The sequence below is a fragment of the Hordeum vulgare genome, chromosome 2H (assembly GCF_904849725.1).
Source record: "Hordeum vulgare subsp. vulgare chromosome 2H, MorexV3_pseudomolecules_assembly, whole genome shotgun sequence".
Classification (NCBI taxonomy): Eukaryota; Viridiplantae; Streptophyta; class Magnoliopsida; order Poales; family Poaceae; genus Hordeum; species Hordeum vulgare.
Genome location: NC_058519.1, coordinates 29,143,077 through 29,170,555, shown reverse-complemented (window position 1 = coordinate 29,170,555; position 27,479 = coordinate 29,143,077). Strand labels below are relative to the sequence as shown.

The window sequence follows — 27,479 nt, the reverse complement described above, 5'->3', positions numbered from 1 at the left end:
AACTTTCTGGCACATGCTATGTGGGTGAAATGAAGATACCATGCCAACTCGGAACCTTTTCAGAGTTCATTTCAAATGCTTTTCAATTTCATGGTCTTATAGCTCAAAATAATCAGTAAATGCATGAAAAATAACAAATGAAGTCAGAATGGGTTGTAAATTGATGATGTGGCTTTGAATGGTGCATTTTGAACACAGAAAAACTATGGAGTTCAAATAAGTTCAAAAAATGAAATCCCTTTGTAACAGACGAGTTTCCGTATGAAACCCTCATACTTCCAACGAGATTGTCCGTTTTGTACACGAAGTGCATCCAGTTTTTGCCGTAACCCTCTCACTTTCTCGCACATGCTATGTGGGTGAAATGATGATACAATGCCAACTTGGAACCTTTTCAGAGTTCATTTCAAATGCTTTTCAATTTCGAGGTCTTATAGCTCAAAATAATCAGTAAATGCATGAAAAATAAAAAATGAAGTTGGAAAGGGTTGTAAATTGATGATGTGCCTTTGAATGGTGCATTTTAAACACAGAAAAACTATGGAGTTCAAATAAGTTCAAAAAAATGAAATCCCTTTGTAACAGACGAGTTTCCGTATGAAACCCTGATACTTCCGAAGAGATTGTCCGTTTTGTACACGAAGTGCATCCAGTTTTTGTCGTAACCCTCTCAACTTTCTCGCACATGCTATGTGGGTGAAATGATGATACCATGCCAAATTGGAACCTTTTCAGAGTTCATTTCAAATGCTTTTCAATTTCATGGTCTTATAGCTCAAAATAACTAGTAAATGCATGAAAAATAACAAATGAAGTAAGAATGGGTTGTAAATTGATGATGTGGCTTTGAATGGTGCATTTTGAACACAGAAAAACTATGGAGTTCAAATAAGTTCAAAAAAGTGAAATCCCTTTGTAACAGACGAGTTTCCGTATGAAACCGTGATACTTCCAAAGAGATTGTCCGTTTTGTACACGAAGTGCATCCAGTTTTTGCCGTAACCCTCTCAACTTTTCGCACATGCTATGTGGGTGAAATGATGATACCATGCCAACTTGGAACCTTTTCAGAGTTCATTTCAAATGATTTTCAATTTCATGGTCTTATAGCTCAAAATAATCAGTAAATGCATTGAAAATAACAAATGAAGTCACAAAGGGTTGTAAATTGATGATGTGGCTTTGTATGGTGCATTTTGAACATAGAAAAACTATGGAGTTCAAATAAGTTGAAAAAAATGAAATCCCTTTGTTACAGACGAGTTTTCGTCTGAAACCCCGATACTTCCAAAGAGATTGTCCGTTTTGTACACGAAGTGCATCCAGTTTTTGCCGTAACCCTCTCAACTTTCTCGCACATGCTATGTGGGTGAAATGATGATACCATGCCAACTTGGAACCTTTTCATAGTTCATTTCAACTGCTTTTCAATTTCATGGTCTTATAGCTCAAAATAATCAGTAAATGCATGAAAAATAACAAATGAAGTCAGAAAGGGTTGTAAATTGATGATGTGGCTTTGAATGGTGCATTTTGAACACAGAAAAACTATGGAGTTCAAATAAGTTCAGAAAAAGTGAAATCCCTTTGTAACAGACGAGTTTCCGTATGAAACCGTGATACTTCCAAAGAGATTGTCCGTTTTGTACACGAAGTGCATCCAGTTTTTGCCGTAACCCTCTCAACTTTTCGCACATGCTATGTGGGTGAAATGATGATACCATGCCAACTTGGAACCTTTTCAGAGTTCATTTCAAATGATTTTCAATTTCATGGTCTTATAGCTCAAAATAATCAGTAAATGCATTGAAAATAACAAATGAAGTCACAAAGGGTTGTAAATTGATGATGTGGCTTCGTATGGTGCATTTTGAACATAGAAAAACTATGGAGTTCAAATAAGTTCAAAAAAATGAAATCCCTTTGTAACAGACGAGTTTTCGTCTGAAACCCTGATACTTCCAAAGAGATTGTCCGTTTTGTACACGAAGTGCATCCAGTTTTTGCCGTAACCCTCTCAACTTTCTCGCACATGATATGTGGGTGAAATGATGATACCATGCCAACTTGGAACCTTTTCATAGTTCATTTCAACTGCTTTTCAATTTCATGGTCTTATAGCTCAAAATAATCAGTAAATTAATGAAAAATAACAAATGAAGTCAGAAAGGGTTGTAAATTGATGATGTGGCTTTGAATGGTGCATTTTGAACACAGAAAAACTATGGAGTTCAAATAAGTTCAAAAAAATGAAATCCCTTTGTAACAGACGAGTTTCCGTATGAAACCCTGATACTTCCAAAGAGATTGTCCGTTTTGTACACGAAGTGCATCCAGTTTTTGCCGTAACCCTCTCAACTTTCTGGCACATGCTATGTGGGTGAAATGAAGATACCATGCCAACTCGGAACCTTTTCAGAGTTCATTTCAAATGCTTTTCAATTTCATGGTCCTATAGCTCAAAATAATCAGTAAATGCATGAAAAATAACAAATGAAGTCAGAATGGGTTGTAAATTGATGATGTGGCTTTGAATGGTGCATTTTGAACACAGAAAAACTATGGAGTTCAAATAAGTTCAAAAAATGAAATCCCTTTGTAACAGACGAGTTTCCGTATGAAACCCTCATACTTCCAACGAGATTGTCCGTTTTGTACACGAAGTGCATCCAGTTTTTGCCGTAACCCTCTCACTTTCTCGCACATGCTATGTGGGTGAAATGATGATACAATGCCAACTTGGAACCTTTTCAGAGTTCATTTCAAATGCTTTTCAATTTCGTGGTCTTATAGCTCAAAATAATCAGTAAATGCATGAAAAATAAAAAATGAAGTTGGAAAGGGTTGTAAATTGATGATGTGCCTTTGAATGGTGCATTTTAAACACAGAAAAACTATGGAGTTCAAATAAGTTCAAAAAAATGAAATCCCTTTGTAACAGACGAGTTTCCGTATGAAACCCTGATACTTCCGAAGAGATTGTCCGTTTTGTACACGAAGTGCATCCAGTTTTTGTCGTAACCCTCTCAACTTTCTCGCACATGCTATGTGGGTGAAATGATGATACCATGCCAAATTGGAACCTTTTCAGAGTTCATTTCAAATGCTTTTCAATGTCATGGTCTTATAGCTCAAAATAACTAGTAAATGCATGAAAAATAACAAATGAAGTAAGAATGGGTTGTAAATTGATGATGTGGCTTTGAATGGTGCATTTTGAACACAGAAAAACTATGGAGTTCAAATAAGTTCAAAAAAGTGAAATCCCTTTGTAACAGACGAGTTTCCGTATGAAACCGTGATACTTCCAAAGAGATTGTCCGTTTTGTACACGAAGTGCATCCAGTTTTTGCCGTAACCCTCTCAACTTTTCGCACATGCTATGTGGGTGAAATGATGATACCATGCCAACTTGGAACCTTTTCAGAGTTCATTTCAAATGATTTTCAATTTCATGGTCTTATAGCTCAAAATAATCAGTAAATGCATTGAAAATAACAAATGAAGTCACAAAGGGTTGTAAATTGATGATGTGGCTTTGTATGGTGCATTTTGAACATAGAAAAACTATGGAGTTCAAATAAGTTGAAAAAAATGAAATCCCTTTGTTACAGACGAGTTTTCGTCTGAAACCCCGATACTTCCAAAGAGATTGTCCGTTTTGTACACGAAGTGCATCCAGTTTTTGCCGTAACCCTCTCAACTTTCTCGCACATGCTATGTGGGTGAAATGATGATACCATGCCAACTTGGAACCTTTTCATAGTTCATTTCAACTGCTTTTCAATTTCATGGTCTTATAGCTCAAAATAATCAGTAAATGCATGAAAAATAACAAATGAAGTCAGAAAGGGTTGTAAATTGATGATGTGGCTTTGAATGGTGCATTTTGAACACAGAAAAACTATGGAGTTCAAATAAGTTCAGAAAAAGTGAAATCCCTTTGTAACAGACGAGTTTCCGTATGAAACCGTGATACTTCCAAAGAGATTGTCCGTTTTGTACACGAAGTGCATCCAGTTTTTGCCGTAACCCTCTCAACTTTTCGCACATGCTATGTGGGTGAAATGATGATACCATGCCAACTTGGAACCTTTTCAGAGTTCATTTCAAATGATTTTCAATTTCATGGTCTTATAGCTCAAAATAATCAGTAAATGCATTGAAAATAACAAATGAAGTCACAAAGGGTTGTAAATTGATGATGTGGCTTCGTATGGTGCATTTTGAACATAGAAAAACTATGGAGTTCAAATAAGTTCAAAAAAATGAAATCCCTTTGTAACAGACGAGTTTTCGTCTGAAACCCTGATACTTCCAAAGAGATTGTCCGTTTTGTACACGAAGTGCATCCAGTTTTTGCCGTAACCCTCTCAACTTTCTCGCACATGATATGTGGGTGAAATGATGATACCATGCCAACTTGGAACCTTTTCATAGTTCATTTCAACTGCTTTTCAATTTCATGGTCTTATAGCTCAAAATAATCAATAAATGCATGAAAAATAACAAATGAAGTCAGAAAGGGTTGTAAATTGATGATGTGGCTTTGAATGGTGCATTTTGAACACAGAAAAACTATGGAGTTCAAATAAGTTCAAAAAAATGAAATCCCTTTGTAACAGACGAGTTTCCGTATGAAACCCTGATACTTCCAAAGAGATTGTCCGTTTTGTACACGAAGTGCATCCAGTTTTTGCCGTAACCCTCTCAACTTTCTGGCACATGCTATGTGGGTGAAATGAAGATACCATGCCAACTCGGAACCTTTTCAGAGTTCATTTCAAATGCTTTTCAATTTCATGGTCCTATAGCTCAAAATAATCAGTAAATGCATGAAAAATAACAAATGAAGTCAGAATGGGTTGTAAATTGATGATGTGGCTTTGAATGGTGCATTTTGAACACAGAAAAACTATGGAGTTCAAATAAGTTCAAAAAATGAAATCCCTTTGTAACAGACGAGTTTCCGTATGAAACCCTCATACTTCCAAAGAGATTGTCCGTTTTGTACACGAAGTGCATCCAGTTTTTGCCGTAACCCTCTCACTTTCTCGCACATGCTATGTGGGTGAAATGATGATACAATGCCAACTTGGAACCTTTTCAGAGTTCATTTCAAATGCTTTTCAATTTCGTGGTCTTATAGCTCAAAATAATCAGTAAATGCATGAAAAATAAAAAATGAAGTTGGAAAGGGTTGTAAATTGATGATGTGCCTTTGAATGGTGCATTTTAAACACAGAAAAACTATGGAGTTCAAATAAGTTCAAAAAAATGAAATCCCTTTGTAACAGACGAGTTTCCGTATGAAACCCTGATACTTCCGAAGAGATTGTCCGTTTTGTACACGAAGTGCATCCAGTTTTTGTCGTAACCCTCTCAACTTTCTCGCACATGCTATGTGGGTGAAATGATGATACCATGCCAAATTGGAACCTTTTCACAGTTCATTTCAAATGCTTTTCAATTTCATGGTCTTATAGCTCAAAATAACCAGTAAATGCATGAAAAATAACAAATGAAGTAAGAATGGGTTGTAAATTGATGATGTGGCTTTGAATGGTGCATTTTGAACACAGAAAAACTATGGAGTTCAAATAAGTTCAAAAAAAGTGAAATCCCTTTGTAAGAGACGCGTTTCCGTATGAAACCGTGATATTTCCAAAGAGATTGTCCGTTTTGTACACGAAGTGCATCCAGTTTTTGCCGTAACCCTCTCAACTTTTCGCACATGCTATGTGGGTGAAATGATGATACCATGCCAACTTGGAACCTTTTCAGAGTTCATTTCAAATGATTTTCAATTTCACGGTCTTATAGCTCAAAATAATCAGTAAATGCATTGAAAATAACAAATGAAGTCACAAAGGGTTGTAAATTGATGATGTGGCTTTGTATGGTGCATTTTGAACATAGAAAAACTATGGAGTTCAAATAAGTTCAAAAAAATGAAATCCCTTTGTAAGAGACGAGTTTTCGTCTGAAACCCTGATACTTCCAAAGAGATTGTCCGTTTTGTACACGAAGTGCATCCAGTTTTTGCCGTAATCCTCTCAACTTTCTCACACATGCTATGTGGGTGAAATGATGATACCATGCCAACTTGGAACCTTTTCAGAGTTCATTTCAAATGCTTTTCAATTTCATGGTCTTATAGCTCAAAATAATCAATAAATGCTTGAAAAATAATAAATGAAGTCATAATGGGTTGTAAATTGATGATGTGGCTTTGAATGGTGCATTTTGAACACAAAAAAACTATGAAGTTCAAATAAGTTCAAAAAAATGAAATCCCTTTGTAACAGACGAGTTTCCGTATGAAACCCTGATACTTCCAAAGAGAATGTCCGTTTTGTACACAAAGTGCATCCAGTTTTTGCCGTAAGCCTCTCAACTTTCTCGAACATGCTATGTGGGTGAAATGATGATACCATGCCAAATTGGAAGCTTTTCAGAGTTCATTTCAAATGCTTTTCAATTTCATGGTCTTATAGCTCAAAATAATTAGTGAATGCATGAAAAATAACAAATGAAGTCAGAAAGGGTTGTAAATTGATGATGTGGCTTTGAATGGTGCATTTTGAACACAGAAAAACGATGGAGTTCAAATAAGTTCAAAAAATTAAATCCCTTTGTAACAGACGAGTTTCCGTATGAAACCCTGATACTTCCAAAGAGATTGTCCGTTTTGTACACGAAGTGCATCCAGTTTTTGCCGTACCCCTCTCAACTTTCTCTCACATGCTATGTGGGTGAAATGATGATACCACGCCAACTTGGAACCTTTTGAAAGTTCATTTCAAATGCTTTTCAATTTCATGGTCTATAGCTCAAAATAATCAGTAAATGCATGAAAAATAACAAATGAATTAGAAAGGGTTGTAAATTGATGATGTGGCTTTGAATGGTGTATTTTGAACACAGAAAAACTATGGAGTTCAAATAAGTTCAAAAAAATGAAATCCCTTTGTAACAGATGATTTTCCGTATGAAACCCTGATACTTCCAAAGAGATTGTCCGTTTTGTACACGAATTGCATCCAGTTTTTGCCGTAACCCTCTCAACTTTCTCGCACATGCTATGTGGGTGAAATGATGATACCATGCCAACCTTTTCAGAGTTCATTTCAAATGCTTTTCAATTTCATGGTCTTATAGCTCAAAATAATCAATAAATGCATGAAAAATAACAAATGAAGTTAGAATGGGTTGTAAATTGATGATGTGGCTTTGAATGGTGCATTTAAACACAGAAAAACTATGGAGTTCAAATAAGTTCAAAAAATGAAATCCCTTTGTAACACACGAGTTTCCGTATGAAACCGTGATACTTTCAAAGAGATTGTCCGTTTTTTACACGAAGTGCATCCAGTTTTTGCCGTAACCCTCTCAACTTTCTCTCACATGCGATGTGGGCGAAATGATGATACCATGCCAACTTGGAACCTTTTCGGAGTTCATTTCAAATGCTTTTCAATTTCATGGTCTTATAGCTCAAAATAATCAGTAAATGCATGAAAAATAACAAATGAAGTCAGAAAGGGTTGTAAATTGATGATGTGGCTTTGAATGGTGCATTTTGAACACAGAAAAACTATGAAGTTCAAATAAGTTCAAAAAAATGAAATCCCTTTGTAACACACGAGTTTCCGTATGAAACCCTGATACTTCCAGAGAGATTGTCCGTTTTGTACACGAAGTGAATCCAGTTTTTGCCTCTAGTATTATTGAAACTAAAATTATATAGAATTTTGTTACAAACTTTAATAGCAAAAAGAATTATCATAAAAGAAAATAAATAAGTAATTAGAATTTTGTTCAAAACTTTAAAAGCAAAAAAGAATTATCGTAAAAGAAAATAAATAAGTAATCAGAAACAAAAAAGAAAGCAAAAAACAGGAAAAAAAAATTAAAAAAAGTGCCACCTAGATGGCCACCACGGCCTGCATACGACTAGAAACCCATTACTAGGGCGAGGATGCAGGCCCGCAGTAGGCCCAATAGGCCCACAAGCACAGAGAGTGAATTTAGGCCCGTAAGCCTGCAGTAGAGAGGAGCTCGAAGTGGTTGGTTCGACAGGGCTTATAAACCACTCCGAGCCCCTCTCGGCTAGCGAGGTGAGACTAAACATAGCACCGCACCGCGCAAGGCCTTTGGTCCCGGTTGGTGGCACCAACCGGGACTAAAGGGAGGCATTGGTACCGGTTTGTACCACCAACCGGTACCAATGCCTCTGCTTCCCGCCCTTTGGGCTGCTGAAAAGAAACCATTGGTCCCGGTTGGTGCCACCAACCGGGACTAAAGGTGGGGCTATATAAGCGTCAGTTTAGAAATTTTGATCACTCCCCCTCTCTCCATTCGATCCCGACGTCGCCAGGCTACCCGTCTCGCCGTCGACGTCGTCGTCGTCGCCCCACGCCGTCCCGCGCCGCCCCGCGCCGTCCCGCGCCACCCCGCCCATACGCCGTCCCGCACGGCACCTCGCCGTTGCCGTCCCCGACACCGTCGCCGTGAGCAAAGATTTGAGATTTAGTTTAAAATTTATGATTATGGCTAGATTATGTTTCTCTATTATTGTGTCTCAAGGTACTTCAATACTTATCCCGCAAAAAAGTACTTAAATACTTTATTTATGGATATATTTTTTATTTTTTTGCAAACGCTATTTTGAAATATAGCACGTTATTAGCGCGCTATAACTTGTGTAGCATTTGGAGAAGGGTCTCGCTATATTTTGTAGCACACTATTTTTTTCGCTGATATATATGCAAAGATCGAATATGTCAAATTTTTATGATTTTTTTCTGTTCATAGAATTTTTATGATTTTTTTCTGTTGTAATTTTGTTCATAGAATTTTAATGATTTTTTTGTTCATAGTATTTTCTTTGTCAATTTATGTATATGTTCATATTATGTATGTATAGGAAAATTATGCATGATCAAAGTCATTTATGAATATATTCATATTTAGAATAGAGGAAAAAGGAAAAAATAAGAAGAGAAAGTGTTTAATATAATTAGTTAGAAAAATAATAGAACTATAGTTAAACTAGTTTATTTTTAGTAAGTACTACTTTATTTTATTTATAGTAAGTGCTTCATATATAGTTGAACTAGCTAGTTGATTTAATAAACTACTTTATTTTACTATATATAGAAGTAGTTTGTTTTTAGTAAGTACTACTTTATTTATTTATAGTAAGTGCTTAGTAGTTGAACTAGTTGATTTAATTAATAAAACTACTTTATTTAACTATATATAGAAGTAGTTCCCGCATCGACGTCAACTTGTTATTATATATAATCGTGACACACTTTATTTAACTATGTATGATGATGATTAATTAGTAGGACTTGTTGTTATACACGATGATCCATGATGCGAGCATGAAGAGTTATTATATATAGATGTTCAATTCTTTCGATATATATAGTGTGTCACGATTATATTGTTGTTTACACACATTTACCACATTAAAACAGGAAATTTCTGACGATGGATATTGCGAGTGTGAATACTGCGGCGACTCTCGGGGTATGTGCGACATGCCTCACCTGCGAGACGATAGGTTATTCAGCATGAAGCTTGACGAGAACGGCGATATGTACCTCCGTTGCCATGCAAGAAGATATGTGTTGGAGAGGCTCGGTTTCGAAGGCCACGAGAGAATTGAGACGAGGAGCGCTAAGCTGAGGACTATACATGGTCACACATTTGTTATCCAAGTATTTAATTCAGTTTTTCAAACAGAATTTGGGTGCCCAAAGTGGGAAGATCTTTGCAAGGCTTATGGATTTCAGAAGGGAATGAAAATCACCTTCGATCTTCGTCCTGAAGATAATATGCCAGACAACATCGACCATTGGGTGGTTGTCGATGATATGGTTCCTGTTTTACCTTCATGTGAGTTTCTCAACCATATTTGTCAAGTAATTTGCATTTACATTTATAAATAGTTGGTGTAGTCAACCTGTTTTCCTCTCGCAATTTATATGTCATGTGGTGTTCATCGTCTATTAAAACTTTGGCCACACGTTGCAGGTTCCTAGTTATTGGGCCATAGTTATAATTATATCATGTTACATGTTGTACAAACAACAACAACAACCCAAATTGTCCTTTGAATGATCGTAGCACATGTGGTCGTTTTGAATGGTTTATATAATGCCCACATCGTGTGGACAATTATAAAATTTCTAAGTATTTTTGAAACATTAAATTATTACAAAATTTGGGTGGTTGTCGATGATATGCTTCCTGTTTTACCTCCATGTGAAGTAATTTGCATTTATATTGAGAAATAGTTGGTGTTCATCTATATACTAAATTTGTTAAATTATAATTTACAGCTTATTTCGTTGCTTCGACTGAATTACGAAAATTAATTGACACGACACACTACACGTATCGATCACATCTAACTTGGAAGGAGAAGGACCATCTTCTCCACTTTCTTGTTGCTGGTGTTTTGGCTTCTAGGGATACCTTCCCGTATCATTTTGGAATTGGCCAAAATTATTCATTTTACATGCCACTAGTGCATAGGTTGAGTCCAGATGACATTCGCTAAAATGTCTTGGTAAGAGTTTCCTAATTAAGTACGCTCCACTATTGCATAAAGGGAAATGCTTTAGCTCAGACGTCTGGAGTCTCTCAATCGTCAGACCCTTTTGTTGTCGTTGATTCCTTTTCCATCTCACGGTCCATAATTCCAGCATTTATTGTTCCAATAAATCGAATCACACCGCAAAAAACTCACGATCTCCACAAATCCCGCGTCCCGTTCCTCCGTACCTGTTGCCCCCAATTCCTTCCTCCACTCCCATCGCGTCCGTCTCAACTCCGATCCAATTCTCTCCGTTTGTCACCGCGTCGCCGACGAGTCCAGGCTTCTTCTTTCAGTAGGCGAGCAACATGCTCTCATGGACGAGTCAACACTCAGCAGGTATGGAAGTAGCTCTCCATCTGCATGTTGCCGTAGCACCATCTAGCCCAGTGTGGTTTACCCCGATGCCTACAAACTCCCTTGAAGCGGTCATGGTGGTCTTCTTGGTGAGAAGTTCGCTGATCTGTGTGTGATTTTGCTTCTCCATCCCATCTCCCTGATGCGCTGTCGTGAACCTATTTATCTGCTGAGACTCTCAAAAGTGAAGCAGCAACGACGTCCCTTCTTCACAACTATGATACAAGCATCGCCAATCTGTATGAAATCGGCCCGCACCTCTTCTCATCTCCCCTAGTTAATCCATTTATTTTCATCTCAATTTGGTATGTATAAATTTACAGAATCATCCACTGACTTTGCTAACTAATTTAGTTCTAGTTTACATCTCCAAATTTGTATGCTTCCGATTGAGATCATTCATTTGAGATAGCATCATTTTCTATGCTTCCAATTTTTATGCAACAGTTGTTAAGACTTGCGTTAATACGATGCTACCAAATGTGCATGCTTCATACGTATAATTGTGCTTCGGCAGTGCATACATTTTATTCATAAGTATTATTGTTCTGATGCCTCACCTTGTCTTTGTTTCATTTGGTTCATCCTTTTAAAGTTGTGCTTCTACACTACATAAATTTGCTTCATTTCCATGCTTCATATTGTTTGTACTTGATAGCGAAAAAGTCCATGCTTCCTAAAATTCCCATGTAGTACATTGTTGATCTTAATTTGAAGGAATAGAATCAAGTTTCTGAGTCAGATTTTTTTGTTGACGAAGGATGCGACCCATAATCCCATATACTTTCTTCCTTATTTTTCATTCTTCCAGTTTCTATTGCAAGCAGCATATGGTTATATTTGCTAATGTAGATCTAAAGTTATTCCTTTTCAATATGCATCATGAAGTGGAGGGAACCCATGAGTTCTTGAAGAGTTATTTTGCGGCAATTCGATTCAGTGATGCAGTTTTATGCCTCAAAGACAGCTGCAAAACCTACGTCGTTGATTGAGGGTGCAGTATTATACTCTGGAAGTTGGCCCTTTCCTGAGCCCCCAGATGCGAGAACCATGAAGGCTGCATGATAAAGCAGGCATATGCGTACTTATGTGATGCAGTACATGATCCCTTGATTCCGACGACAACATGCACACAACCTATGCTGCTCGACGCCTCAAGAAGCTGTGCCGAAGTCAATCTTATGGTCTCCTCATCCAAGGTGTATAGACACAACTAGAAAGCAATTGCCATTTTGCTTTAAAGCGGATGTTTGACACATGGAAGCAAATAGACTTACTATGTCCATCAAATCATACTCCATCTGATAGCAGTTTTTATTCTCTTGTCAAACTTTTGAAGCATTTGTAATAGTAACATTGGAAATATTTTTCTCATTGGGGGGTGTTTGGTTAAAAGCAATTCTAAAGTGGATGGAAACAATATGCTATGGTTCTGAAAGTAATATTGATTTTCTCTTTGATAGTAGCAAATTTATATTGGGTTGGCTGGAAGCAGTTCTCCAGTCGATGGAAGCTATTCTCTAGTCGATGCAAGCAAGATAGCAATGCTTTTGAAACAAAACAACAGTTATGTAGAACCTAATTTTTTATTACATTGAAGCAAAAAAACCATTCACCACAGAAGAAAAAAATTCGATGAATGGAAACACCAATTTTATTCTAAAGGAAGCAAACTATTTTACATGACATTGCAACCGTTTGTGGAAGTATATATTAATTGCATATATAGGAAGGAAAATTGAATTTAATAATTAGTTAAAATATTTGCTTCCCACAAATCTGCAAGTAGTTTCCTGAAACCAAATTCTTTTGCTTCCTACTAATCCTTGCAGTTAATCCCACGCAATTAGTGGCGTGCATAACTAGTAGTACCTGATTTACGGATGTAATTTAATGCAAACCCACACTCCAGAGGGCCATCTGACGGATCCTATAGTTCTAATCCTATGGCTCATGATTAGTCTGATGGGAAGCAGGGATCAGTAGTCTGATCCCTAGCGGTTCCCTTGCATAAATGGTGTTGATTACATTGCTAACTAGGTTATTATTATGTTCTTCAACATCAACTGCCACATAATGTAGTGCCTCCGTTAATGGACGCAGAAGGTCAAATGAGAATTAGAAGCCCCCTGAGGGCTGAGTTCTATGCTACATACTTGATTAACTTCAAATCAAGATAAAAAAGACTCCAAATTGAAGCATGGAGAGAAATAAAGAAGGTTCGCAAGCCACAGGCTGGAGACCGTTGGATCTCTGTGATTCATCATGGAGCCATAGGTGTTATTCTGTTTGATGACATTATATCTAAGAGCGAGGACTAGGTCTTATGAGTGACAAGTTATTCTAGTTTATATTATTACTTGACATGATCGATTAATTAGGATGCATGATGCCTATGATGACTATATATATATTATGATGTTTCTCTGTTTTATTTTATGTGTATCATATGATAATTTGGTATATGATTAAGTTGACGATGAGTTGTTAGATGATCGATTAGAATACTATTGTCATTCGACGAAAATGATATGAAATGATATAGTGTAAAAAAGATGCATATATGTCCATGTAACTCGTGTCTACATTTTGTAAATATGTTCGACAAAGCACGACGGATGACCAAGCACGGAGATATATAAGAGAGGACACTTTTCTCTATTAGCTAGCTAATAACAACCTTAATTAACCCCTAAACCAGCCCCTTTAAAAAAACCTCAGCTCCAGCCAGGTGCTGACGCGTGGATGCCTTTTGGTCCCGGTTGGTGTCATCAACCGGGACTAAAGGCCCCCCTGCCTGGCCTGGCCGCAGCGGCCACGTGGAGGCCCACCTGTCCCGGTTCGTGTAAGAACCGGGACTAAAGACAAAGGGCATTAGTAACGACCTTTTTGTCCCGGTTTCAGAACCGGGACAGAAGGCCCTTATGAACCGGGACAAAATGCCTTTTTCCTACTAGTGCACCAATATCAACCTGTCTGATGTGGTGCAAAGCACAGCATACGTCGGGTTCTCATCGGCGAGGTCCGACTTTTTCTCCACACGCCAATTAATCCTTGGCTGGAGCTTTGCGCTTGATGGGCCAGCTCCTGCACTAGACATCTCGGTGCTGACAGCCAGGTCCATGTCACTGAAGATCGTGCTGGCCATAGCATCGGTGACGCTGGTTTTGGTAGGCATCGGAGTCTACATCTTTGTAAGACGGCGTCTCAAGTACTCCGAGGTGCATGAAGACTGGGAGGTCCCGTTTGGCCCGAACCGGTTCTCTTACAAGGACTTGTTTCATGCGACCGAGGGGTTCAGTGACAAGAACTTGCTTGGGAGGGGAGGTTTTGGAAGTGTCTATAAGGGAGTGCTTCGCAAGCCCGACATGAAGGTTGCCGTGAAGAGAATGTCACACGATTCAAGGCAGGGGGTAAAGGAGTTCATTGCTGAGGTGGTGAGCATTGGTCGTCTTCGACACCGAAATCTTGCACAATTGTTGGGCTACTGCAGGCGTAAGGGTGAGCTTCTTCTGATATATGAGTACATGGAAAATGGTAGCCTTGACAAGTACCTACACAATATAAAAGGCCTAGTTTTGGATTGGCCTCAGAGGTACTGGATCATCAAAGGTGTGGCCTCAAGCTTGTCCTATCTTCATGAGAATTGGGAGCATGTCGTCATCCATCGAGACATAAAGCCAAGCAATGTGCTCTTGGATAGTCAGATGAATGGACGGTTAGGTGATTTTGGCCTTGCAAGGATATATGACCATGAAACCACCGCTCCAGCCACACATTTGGCTGGCACCATTGGATATCTGGCGCCAGAGCTTGCGCGCACAGGGAGGCCAATGCCCTTCACCGATGTGTACGCATTTGGCATGTTTCTCCTTGAGGTCACATGTGGACGCAAGCCAATCTTCACCAACGAGCAAAATAATCGGTTATTGTTGGTAGAGTGGGTGCTTGAGCACCACCGGAATGGCTCAATCCTCGACACGGTAGATCCACGAATCCAAGGGGAATTCAATAGGGAGGAGGTAAGCATCGTGCTCAATCTAGGTTTGCTATGCACATACCCATTGCCTGATGTGCGGCCTATTATGCGGATGGTCATGCACTACCTCGACCATGGTTAGTCGCCTCCAGATTTATCTCCGGCCTACATAACCTACATGGACCTTCTGCAAAACGAAGTGTGTAATTCATACAACATGAACACAGCATGTTCCGAGGCTGCAACGAGTGTTGCCACTGTATCTTCAGCAACAATTTTGCGGGACGGAAGATGAAGCGTGTATGTAATTGATTTCTCTCTCTTTCCCTCTCTCTCTCTCACACACACGAACCCCCCCCCCCCCCCCCCTTGTAATCAACTCATGACCTCAACTAGATCATTTCATTGTCACCATATGTTCCCAATTAGCCTAAGGAGCTCTAGTACTATTGTACGAATTCAACGTCTACTTTTTCCTTGATAAAATGTCTATCTATCTCATATGTTTAGTTCTGTGATGGTTGACTGGATTAGTCACTATATTGACGGTAGCTTAATTTTTCACAGTAAAACTAGAGAGGTGTACCACTAAAATTATTGTAGTTCTGTTACTAAAAAAATCATCCACAACAACTCACATAATCCTAATGCAATTGACCTAAAGTCATCTTGTATCATGAAACTTCCAACGACACTTTATTTCTTACTTCTCCAACTAACAAGATTACCACCAAAAAATAACAATAACCAGATTTGGACCTTCTATCATCTAAGTTAGTAGCCCCGGTCAGCAACATTATATCTCTTTTCCACGACAACTCTTAAGATATTGGAGGGTTCTGTTTACCTCATCTGAATGGCTGAATCCAGGATCATGCACATTCTGCTGAACACAGTAACAACCTGTGCAAGCAAGAACTCTGACAATAAAGTTACCTCTGAAGAAATGGCTGATCTAGAGGAGGTTGCCTTATATTGTATTAACATTTGAAAAAAATACCGCCCCTACTTCCGCTTCCTCTGACACAGGTGATATCTGTCAATGAACATAAGGATATGGGCTTGCATTATCTTAAATTAGAATACTTGAACAAAAATCACCATGATAGATCGTGCAGCTAATAACAATTAACAACCCATTGCAAGCTGTCAGAAAACACAAGACTGAAAAGATTCAAGCAAGTAGTTAACTGAAAAGATCCAGATAAGTTCATGGTGATATCATCCATGGAGATGAGGCATGCAGAGATATCATTTTTCTTTTTTTAACAAGGGGCCTCAATATACCTTTTTTTTAGTAAAGAGGGTGAAGATACTAGTCATCGAGAACCATTAAAAGAAGTTCCTGTCCAGAAAATACGGAGTACTCCCTCCGTATACAAATATAAGAGTGTTTCAATGTTTTAAATAGCGGGCTACGGCAAATAGCGGCGAGCCTCTAAATCAGCTATAGCGGGCTATAACGGCATATTTGTACATGATACCATTTAGCGGCACCCTGCTGAAAAGGCTATAACGAGGCTATAGCGGGGCTATAGCAGGCTATTTAAAACTATGAAGTGTTTAGATCACAACTTTAGTTATCTAAACGCTTTTATATTTACGGAGGGAGTAGAAGATAAGGGAGGTTTGCTTATTTGTATAGTAGAACAGCTAAGAAATATACCTCATCCATCGGTGCTAAAGCCTAAATATTTTTTGCTCCTGAATAGCTAACACGGTACATTTGGATTATTCTGACAAAATCCTGACCATTTTGCAGAGGACTTATGTCACTCATGAGCACCAAGTTCAGCTGCGTTTTCGACTTAGCAAAACGTAACGACTGTGTGTTCATCGTAAAACACATATACGGACGAACACGAGAGCTATGACAGCCACTAGAATACGCTATCATGCGAGACGGCAAGGCGCACCACTAATTGGACGATTTGATGGCCATATATATCCTGTCGAGCACGGTGCAAAAAAAATGGTCATCCTATACGCGTTACACGTAGCTTAACCAAATAGCCACTGCTCTATCATGTATCTATTACCTCAAGACTGAAGAACGTCGACTTGAGACTTGTGGTTGCCCGGCCTGGCCAGTCGTCTCACGTTTCTTAGAAAATATCTTGTGGTGTGTAGGCTGTAGACAATGTGCAGTCACTCGAGAGAGAGCACATTTTCTAGGCCCCATCGATATGCATTCCCATTTTAGTTGACCACAGTTCAAAAAGGTTCTCCTAACCGAACTCCTTATAGCATCTTAAACAACCACCTAACCCACGGCGCGTTAAAAATCAGTCTACATCACGTCGTTCATCTATTTTGACGCGACGGTCAGCGCTGGCTCCAGCGGACGCGTTAAAATGCAGCGCGCGCGTAGCTCCAACAGGCGCGTTAAAATACAGTTTGTGCAAGTTTTGTGCAATATAGAACTACAAAAAACAAAACAAATTAGCACTACAAACACCAATAACAAGCATGATGAACATGGATGAAATGACATTTACTCTATCTATATCATTAGTGCCACTTGGGTTCAACTTGTCAACCGCCACTTGTGCGGCCGCCCATTTTTGATAATCTCGGTTGATGGTCTACCACCAGGAGCGAAGAGATCGTTCCGTGCGGTCAACTCCATTCTTGTTGTGTAGATCAAAGTGCTCCATCATCCGATTTCAATATGCATCTCTACTTTGATCACCTCCAACAGATGGATCCCTCGACACTTGCAACCAAGTATTGCATAGCAATATGTCTTCATCGTTGATGCAGTTGCCTCCTCTTCCTTTTGGTGCATCGACAATGCCCTCACCATCCTCGTCCACCTCGAACTCATGGTCATTGAAATGCATGTCATTGCTTTGAGACGAATGAGAATTGTTGAAGCCAACACCCATAGTTGACATATATGCCGCATCAAATGATATACAACGAAGCAAATGAGCTATCTACATGTATGCATTCAAAAAATAACAACAACAAAAAGTTGGCAATTTTTTTTTACCTTTCAGGCATTTCCTCAAACACCTTGTACGCGTCAGCCGCCAGCTCAACAAGTAAGCTCGCCGGTGCTTCGGTATCCGCTGTGGCCCTCGCATGCCCTGCAAGTTTCTTCCTCGACGGCTTGGAGGAGCCGGAGCCGTCCGCCGCCTTGTTCTTCTTCGCGGAAACCTTGCCCTTCTTCGGCCACGCCGCATTTGGGAGCTTCGAGAGGGGGGCACGTGGCTTCACGGCGAGCGCCGGCGCGAGGCCACCCGCCGCATGAAAAGGCCGCGGGCGACGCCGGTGCTTGGAGGAGCGCCAGCGGAGGCGAAGCCAAAGCTCCCCGCGCTAGGGTTTGCGGCGGCGGCGGCCTCTGCCGCAAAGGGGTCGCGGGTGTAGGAAGGGGTGAGGGGGTTGCCGACGAGGGCGTCCATCGGGTCAGTTCGCCGACGACGGCGCGGGCCGGGAAGTTGGCGCGGTGAAGAGAGAGCGGCACGAGCGCTCGAGTGTGCAGCGCGCAAAAGCAGACGCACCAAATACACAGGGATGCGATGACGATTGGAACAGCCCACCGCATACTGTAATCTATATGTGGTGGGCGCGTTTATGGCTCGTTCGGTGAAGCTCATTTTAGTATTGCACGCGCGATAAAAAGCTCAAATTTTGGGGGCGGGGCGCTGTTTTAGCAGCGGCGGTTGAACATACTCTTATAGACACCCAAGTACCTTAGCGAAGGATAGGATACGGGAGCCATGCTTCTCAAGCCTTCCCACATGGTCGCCCCGTTCGTCCTGTCGATGCCGCCTCGAGGCCACCGGCAGCTATGATTGTTGGCAGTTCGTCCTCAACGGCTTCGGCGGCGCGAACCTGACGCTCGGCGGCGCGAGCACAGTCCTGCCGAACGGTCTCCTCATGCTGACCAACGGTGCCACCAGCAAGATGAAAGGCCATGCCTTCCACCCGTCCCCGCTGCCGTTCGGTTCCGGTTCGAACGGCACGGGCCCCGTGCAGTCCTTCTCGACCACCTTCGTCTTCGCCATCTTCGGCCACGGCCGGCATGCCGACCTTAGCGTCCGCGGCCTGGCCTTTCTCATCTCCGCCTCCTGGCATGCAGGTGCTCTCCACTGCGTTGGCAAGCCAGCCCTTGGGCCACAGCAACGGCAACCAGAACGCCAGCATCTTCGCCATGGAGTTCGACACGCACTCTATAATGCCCAGTTCAGTGACATCAAGAACAAGTACGTCGGTGTCGACGGTGATAGCCTGGTGTCCCTCAATTCCGCCAACATCAGAAACTACGATGACGGCACCGGGCGGTTGCTAAACCTATCTGTGATAAGCTGGAAAGCCATCCAAGTGTAGGTGGACTATGACAGCAAGGAAACGGTGATCACTATGACCATGGCTCCCCTGGGCGTGGTCAGGCCCAAGCGGCCCATGCTGCAGACCACCATCGACCTCTGTGGTGTGGTGCAGAGCACGGCATACGTCGGATTCTCGTCGGCGATGCGCATTATCACCTCCGGACACTTCATCCTCGGCTGGAGCTTTGCGCTGCACGGCCCGGCCCCGATACTGGACATCTCGGTGATGCCGGCCTTGCCATCGGCATGGACCAACAAAAACCAATCCATCCCGCCACCGTCCATGTCCATGTCACTGAAGCTCATGCTGGCCTTAGCATCGGTGACACTGATTTCGGTTGGCGTCGGACTTTACGTCTGTGCAAGACGGCGTATCAATATCTCCGAGGTGCAAGAGGACTGGGAGGTTTCGTTAAGCCCCAACCGATTCTCTTACAAAGACTTGTTTCATGCGACAGAGGGGTTCGGTGAGAAGAACCTGCTTTTTTTTGGAAAAGGAGGAATAACCCCCTGCCTCTCCATCAATCGATGCATGCAGCCATATTATTGATAAGCAAAAGTAACAACAAAGACTGAAAATAAACCATATCTTAATAACTTGCCACATCCGGCGTAACTAATATGAGACTACGATATGCCTATACATCTAGTCTATTACTAGCACGCCATCCAAACCGGTTGAAGATAACCCGTGCTGTCATCTCCCATCGGTTGCATCCAGTAGCCATAAGATCCTTGATGTCCACATGACTGAGTAATGATCATATACGGATCCAGGACGTTGCTCGAAGTAAGACCTGCAAAAAATTGTTGAATTTCTTCCCATTAAAGATTATGTCGTTCCTGGTATTCCATATAGCCCACAAGAGAGCACATGTGTCAATTCTAATAAGTTTCGATACTGTAACGTTGACTCCATTGAGCCACGTTGTAAAAATAGAATCCACGTTTGTAGGTGGAATCACATTAAAAGCAATATGGACAGTGCGTCAGAGTAGTTTTACAAGAGGGAAGTCCAAAAAAAAGGTCTGGTTGTTTCATGTTGATGGCAGTAACAGCAATTAAAACTACCTCTCCAACTACGTTTAATTAAATTACCTTTGGTTAATACCACACCTTTGTGCATAAAGCACATAAAGATTTTAATCCGTAATGGCACTCTAATATTCCAGATATGCAGAGATGTAGCTAACGGTCCTGTATTGATCAAATATGTATACATGGATTTTACTGAGAATATCTCATTCACAGTTAAAATCCATCTAACGTTGTCCAGAATATTTGTTAATTGGACCTGGACCTGCATAAGTCTTCTTACCAAGTGTATCCATGCCTCCCAACGTGTACCTACTAGAGCTCTCCTGAAGTGCATATTAATAGATACAGATTGTAAAACTGTGGACACATAGTCCTGTTTACGCTGTGCAATATTGTAGAGCATGGGATATTGTAGAGCAAGTGGTGTGTTACCAAGCCAAGTATCTTCCCAAAATCTTGTCGAGGTACCCTTCCCTACAATAAATTTAACCCTTTGGAAAAATGAACACTTTATCCTCATAAGCCCTTTCCAAAAAGGAGAATCATTGGGCCTAATTGTTGCTTCAGCTAAAGTTCTTGTGTTAAGATACTTATTTCTTAAGATTTGAATCCACATACCTTCAGTCTCAGTGGATAATCTATAAATCCATTTGCTAAGTAAGCATTTGTTCTTAACTTCTAGATTTTCAATTCCCAATCCGCCCTGATCTTTGGGTCTACAAATCATATCCCAACGAGCTAATCTGTATTTTTTCTTATTCTCATCAGATTGCCAAAAAAACGTGATCTATAAAAATCTAGTCTTTTGCGTACCCCCTTAGGTATCTCGAAAAAAGAAAAAAGAAACATGGGTAGGCTTGTTAACACAGAGTTAATTAAAATCAACCTTCCTCCATATGACATAAGCTTGCCCTTCCAGCAACTTAGTTTCTTTTCAAATCGTTCTTCAATACATTTCCATTCTTTATTTGTTAAACGTCTATGATGTATAGGAATCCCAAGATAGCTAAAAGGAAGAGAACCCATCTCACAACCAAATAGCTGCCGATATGCATCTTGCTGATCTCTTGCATTCCCAAAGCATAAGAGTTCACTTTTGTTAAAATTAATTTTCAACCCCGATAATTGTTCGAATAAACACAATATTAGTTTCATATTCCTCGCTTTCTCCATATCATGTTCCATGAAAATAATTGTATTATCCGCATATTGTAGGATAGACACACCCCACCATCTACCAGATATGGAATAAGACCACCTATTTGACCTTTCTCTTTGGCTCTTTGAATGAGTATTGCCAACATGTCTGCTACTATGTTAAACAATACAAGTGACATTGAATCACCCTGTCTTAACCCCTTATGTGTTTGGAAGAAATTAGCAATGTCATCATTAACTTTAACTCCAACACTCCCTTTATTCATGAAAGTGTCAACCTGCTGTCTCCACTTATCATTAAACCCTTTCATACGTAAAGCTTGTGGAAGAAAAGACCACTTTACTTTATCATAAGCTTTTTCAAAATCCACTTTAAAGATAACCCATCTAGTTTATTTGTGTGAATTTCATGAAGCGTTTCATGTAAGACGACAACACCCTCCAAGATGTGTCTCCCTGGCATAAACGCCGACTGGGTTGGTTGGACAACAACATCAGCTATCTTCGTTAATCTGTTAGTTGCAACCTTAGTAAAAATCTTGAAACTCACATTGAGTAAACAAATTGGTTTGAACTGTTGAATGCGCAAAGCGTCCACCTTTTTTGGCAACGGCGTGATTGTTCCAAAATTTAGGTGAAATAGTTGAGGTCTACCATTAAATAAATCATAGAACATAGCCATTAAATCCCCCTTAATGACATTCCAATACTTTTTATAAAATTCTGCAGGGAACCCATCTGGTCCCGGAGCTTTATTAAGTTTCATTTGTGCTATTGAATCGTATACCTCCTTTTCTGTGAATGTGACTACTAAAGCCTCATTCTCTTGTTCATTAAGTTGTGGTATATCTTGGACATTATTTTCATCCAAAGAGATCATGGTCTCCTCATGTTTACACTAGTGGGGACGGGGCCTTTAGCCCCGGCCCGTAAGGGGTTTTAGTCCCGGTTCACCAACCGGGACTAAAGGGGCGGGACTAAAGGCCTAACCTTTAGTCCCGGCCCTGTTACAAGCCGGGACTAAAGGTGCTCCACGTGGGCGCCTCGTAGCGCCCCAAGGGCAGGCCTTTTAGTCCCGGTTCGTTACACGGACCGGGACTAAAAATTTCAGATTTTGCTTATTTTTGGGTTTTTTTGAATGAAATTATTTTTGGGTTTTAGGGTTTTAGGGTTTTGGTGTTCGGAAGATTAACGTGATGCCTCGTTTGGTGTTCGGGAATTAGTTTTCATATAATTTAAATAGAAATAATTATGCATATATATATATAAGATTAACTTATCTTACAAGCGAGCATATATATACAATTATTTGCAGATCTGAATTATCGGGACTAGAGCCCGTCTATTCGATTACATGGACGAACATCAATAATGGCCCCTAGCTACACTAAATTCTCCTTTGTCATCTATAGCTTCCGTCCTCAGAAAGGTCGCAAGCTCCTCTGCAACAACAATCGCGCGTTGCTCTGGTAGGACCTTCGTCCTCATGGCCGTGTACTATATAAGAAGAGGAGATGAATATGAATATCAATCATGATAACAAAGAATGACGGGTAAAAATAGAGGTGTGAATGTTCATTGCTTACGTCGAATCTGTGATCCTTGTGCTCAGAGGTAAACGTGCGAATGGTCTCGCAAACATAGTATCTGCATAGATGCGTTCCCCGTGGCTGCTGGTTGCACTTTACGAGAATATATTATATATAATCAAAATAATAATCTAGCATCATAGATGTATTGAAAATAGAAGTATATCATACTACTACTTACCTGAGCCGCTCTAAAGGTCAGCTTCTCAGGCTCGATACCGGGAGTCACGCACTTGAACCGCTTCCAAACCCTGCTCGACATGGATAATGATTTGCTAAGTTTTTCATTAATTGATATATCAGAAAATCATCGAAAGAGACCGATAGAGCACAAGAATGATTGAAATTACCCTTGGAGCATGTCCTGCAGGCTTTGGAACTGTTCCAAGGGTCTCGATAATGGGTCGAAGGCATCAACTCTTAACTTATCAATTTGAATGTCCAACAGAATCCAATGGAAGCTGCACATGTATATATATATATATATATATATATATATATATATATATCTGTGTGTGTGTGTGTGTGTGTGTGTCAGTAACTTATCAATTACACTTATAAGTGAATGGACACAACAGAGTAAAGACCCTCACCTGAAGTTGTATGGAAACAGTATGTGGTCACAGAAAGTTTGATCTGTTAGAAACCTTAGAAGGTTTTCCTCCATCTCCTTGGGTTTATCAGTTAGCGTCGCTATATGTATTTTATCTGGGTCAATAAACCCAATATTTATGATGTTCTTTTTTTTACAATCCAGAATCTTCATTCTGCATAATAGAGTACAAGTTATATATAGACAATGAATTGAAATAACTAAACAAGTATATGTAGACAACGAATTGAAAAACTTACAGACAATAGCAACTCATAAGCGATTTGTCGAGGGCGTCGCCATTGTACATCTGGAAGAGTTCATCAAAGTCGATATGGATTTCTTCGGGGCGGTCGTAGTACTCCCGTGGGACACTTACCACGATCATCGTTCTCCCATTCTTTGATTCACTTAAGTACCATGTATGCAAGTAACGCATATTTGTTGGGAGATCATCTTTGCTGACCAAAGGCGCTCCCATGACAAACTGTGGCTAAGGGGCTACCACAGCCTTCGGTAACCTGTCGTCTTGGGAAGCCAGAATGTCTTCAACCGAGATACCCCATTCAACCGCCCACTTCTTTGCTAATTCGAAATCTTGCCCCTGCACCGGAGGGGAGACATTCTCGGTTAACACCCTGAGGGGTGGGATCGACTGTTTGGCCTGTTGTCCAAGCTGAGGAATGTCTGATTTTTCTTGCTTGTAGTTGAACTTGATTTGCTCCCACTTGCACTTGCACGTGATCTGCTCTTTTTCACTTCCTTCTGCAATGTGCGTGTATAGTCATCAGGCTTATGGTGTAAGTCATACTGTGACGGAAGGTTCATGAAGTATTTTGCAAATGCTATTTGCTTCTCGGTGTATTCCGGGCGGGGCTCGGGTTCCTTCTTTTTCATCTGCGCATCAGGATGTTCCTTTGCTATCCTGGCGTTTTCCTCGGGGGTACAATCATAAGGTCTGATAGGAAGATTAGCATGAGGTACCTTTGGGAGGGGCGACCGTTTGCGCTTTGGGGGGCTCCGTCGCTTAGAAATCATTGGCGGAGCGTTCTTGGTGGCACGCTTCCGCTTAGTATCCGGAGCGGGTGGCGGCGGAGACGGACGACCCAAGTCCGGCGGCGGTGATCGAGATGGACTCGTGTTGTGCTGGCCGACGTCATGTGGAGGGCTTGGAGGTAATGGAGGTGTAGGTGACCTGCGACGACTCAGAGACGGTGTTGTCCTTGGGGCCGAGCCTGGAAGCTTGATGTAGTTCTTGTCCCATAGGATGACTCCACCCAGTACTTCTCCGAGTGTCCTCTCATCTTCGGGTCCAGCTATGTCGAGCTCCATATCATGAAACCCCGCCATGATTTCATCCACCTCGACTTTAGCAAAGCCAGGTGGAATCTCACGGCCATGCCAGCGTGCATCAGGGCCAGAAGGTAAAGCTTGTCCGACGGCCACCTTCATGGATATGTTCTTGAATTTCTGATGGAGTTCACATGATGTTGACTCCTTGATTCCATCCACGGGGTAGCCGGGACCGCCCTCTATCATTCTTCGTGCATCGTCGGGCGGGGCCTCAGATTCATCCACACTGCTTTTCCGCTTAGATGGAGCGCCGGTAATATCAAGTGCACGATCTTCCTGGCGGGCTACTCCTCTAAGCTCATCAATCTGCTTCTATTGCTCGTTAATCCTGGCAAGCAACTGGTTGAACTTTTCATTCTCCTCATCCTGCTGCCGCTTCTTTGCTCTCTCTCGGCTTCTGTAAGTGTCTTGGTCTCTGGCAAACCCAAGCCACCACGGGTAAGAACGACCGAAGCCTCGCGTTCGTCCTCCAAGTTCGTCATTGCCGAGGACCAGTGTGAGCAAATCTTTATCTCTATCTGCAGTGAACTTTCTTTTTCCCTCCTTAATTTCTTTCACTATCCTTTTCCAATTCTCCCTGGGTATCCTAAGACCGTCACTGCAGATGAGGTCTCCTGTTTCTTCGTCGTACGAACCACCATGCTCAAGGAACCAATTTCTTGCTCTCAATTCCCACTCATCACGGAGTGGTTCAGGTACGATGCCTTTATCTAGCAGATCTTGCTTTTTCTTATCCCACTTTGCGATGGCAGTCTCATAGCCCCCTGGCCCCAGCTTGTGGTGATATTTCTTCTTGTCGGCATTTATCTTGTTCTTTTCTGATAATGCCTGGGCATCTTCTGACTCCTTGTACTCTTGAAATGTCTTCTAGTGATTCGCCTGCTTGGCTAGATACCCCTCAAATACTGGCACTTTCTTTGTCTTCAGATAGTTTTTCCATAGCTTCTTCTTCCAGCTACGGAACAGTTCGGCCATCTTCTTTAGAGTCCACTGCTTGACTTTGGCCCTCAGTTTGTCTGTGGCGTCTTCATTATCACATTCTGGCAGGTTGAAATGTGACAAGAGATCATTCCAAATATTATCTTTGTACCTTTCGGCGACATAGTCACTATCGGCTGCCCCTTTGCGCTTGTTCCACTCCCGAACGCTGATCGGGACGTGATCCCGAACGAGAACTCTGCATTGCTTCTTGAATGTGTCAGCAGCATTCTTAGGAAGCTTGGGTTCGCCCGTAGGCAATATCACCTCAAAGGTGTAATGCCTCCGTGCATCCAACTTTCTAGTCGGGCCTCGTTTCATAGCTTTGCTCGATGTGGAGGCCTAAGAGAGAGAAACATTCGTCAAATGAATGTATATGTATACAATATAGAGCTATCTCCAATATTTTTCACATATTACAAGTGATTGTCGAACTTCATATGTATACCTCGCCGGACTTTATTATTTCTTCACCGGCTTCTCCATCAGTGGAGCTATCACCTTCTCCGTCATTGGACCTATCTCCTGCCCCATCGGCTTCATCTTCGTGTCGCTCGACCTCCATTCCATATCCGGAGGGGTTTAGATATGACGACGGAGATTCAGCTGGTTCAACGTCGGGGCCGTCTTTGATTATATCTTCGAGAAGTTCTTCCTCTTCGAGGTTCCTGATATGTGGATCCATAGTTCTGCAAAAAACGGACATTTGATCAGGAACTCCGTTCCAAAACAACTTTAGTCCCGGGTCGTGGCTCCACCCGGGACTCCTAGATTTCTGCATAGTCTTCAAAGTAGGAGTACTTTTCCAATTTGAGCATTCAATAAGCAAAACCAAATCGTAAAATAAAGTAGTATTCAAATTAGCATGCATTCAATTATAAGCAAATACATCATCTCTTTTGTCCGTACATCGTCGAATATTATCACTAATACTCCTCGAATACTATCATACATATAGCATCACTGATACATCTAGAACCGTAGCGCCCGACGGTTATCGGCGTGGGCGGTGGACACCCAAAGAGAAGGAACCATTACAGGATCATAGCTCCAGTGAGATCCCCGAAGAACCTGCCAGGTATGCTCGAACCTGCCCTCCAACGCAACCATGTAGCGACGGACGTGCTCATCCTCCTCGCTGACACGGTGACGTACCACCTCCGCGGTGTCCGGAAGCCTCGGCACCCTCACTGGCCCACGCGACCGCCACCAAACAAGGATCAGGTCAACGACGGGCTGGCTCCTCACCAACCTACGCCCCCCGGAAGGTAGCACCTCCCAATACCAGCCGGGCGGAGCCCAGTCCCGAACAGGGCCCCTCTGATCAAGGAGGTGTCCTCCGCCGAGTCGATGACGAGGATGCGGGATAGGTATCGTAAAATGAACTAAAAAAATAAACTAGTTCTATTAATTTTCTTGCTAAAAATAAACTATTAACACTTAAGCATATACAATAGCAAAATTAAAATATTAACACTTAAGCATA

General features: G+C 41.3%; 2 pseudogenes; both read left to right on the top strand.

Moving 5' to 3' along the window:
- LOC123425176 overlaps positions 1-15,243 on the top strand; it is a 50,303-nt pseudogene extending 35,060 nt beyond the window's left edge.
- Positions 15,244-18,673: 3,430 nt separating this feature from the next.
- The window catches only part of LOC123424627, a 47,652-nt pseudogene continuing 38,846 nt past the window's right edge, over positions 18,674-27,479 (top strand).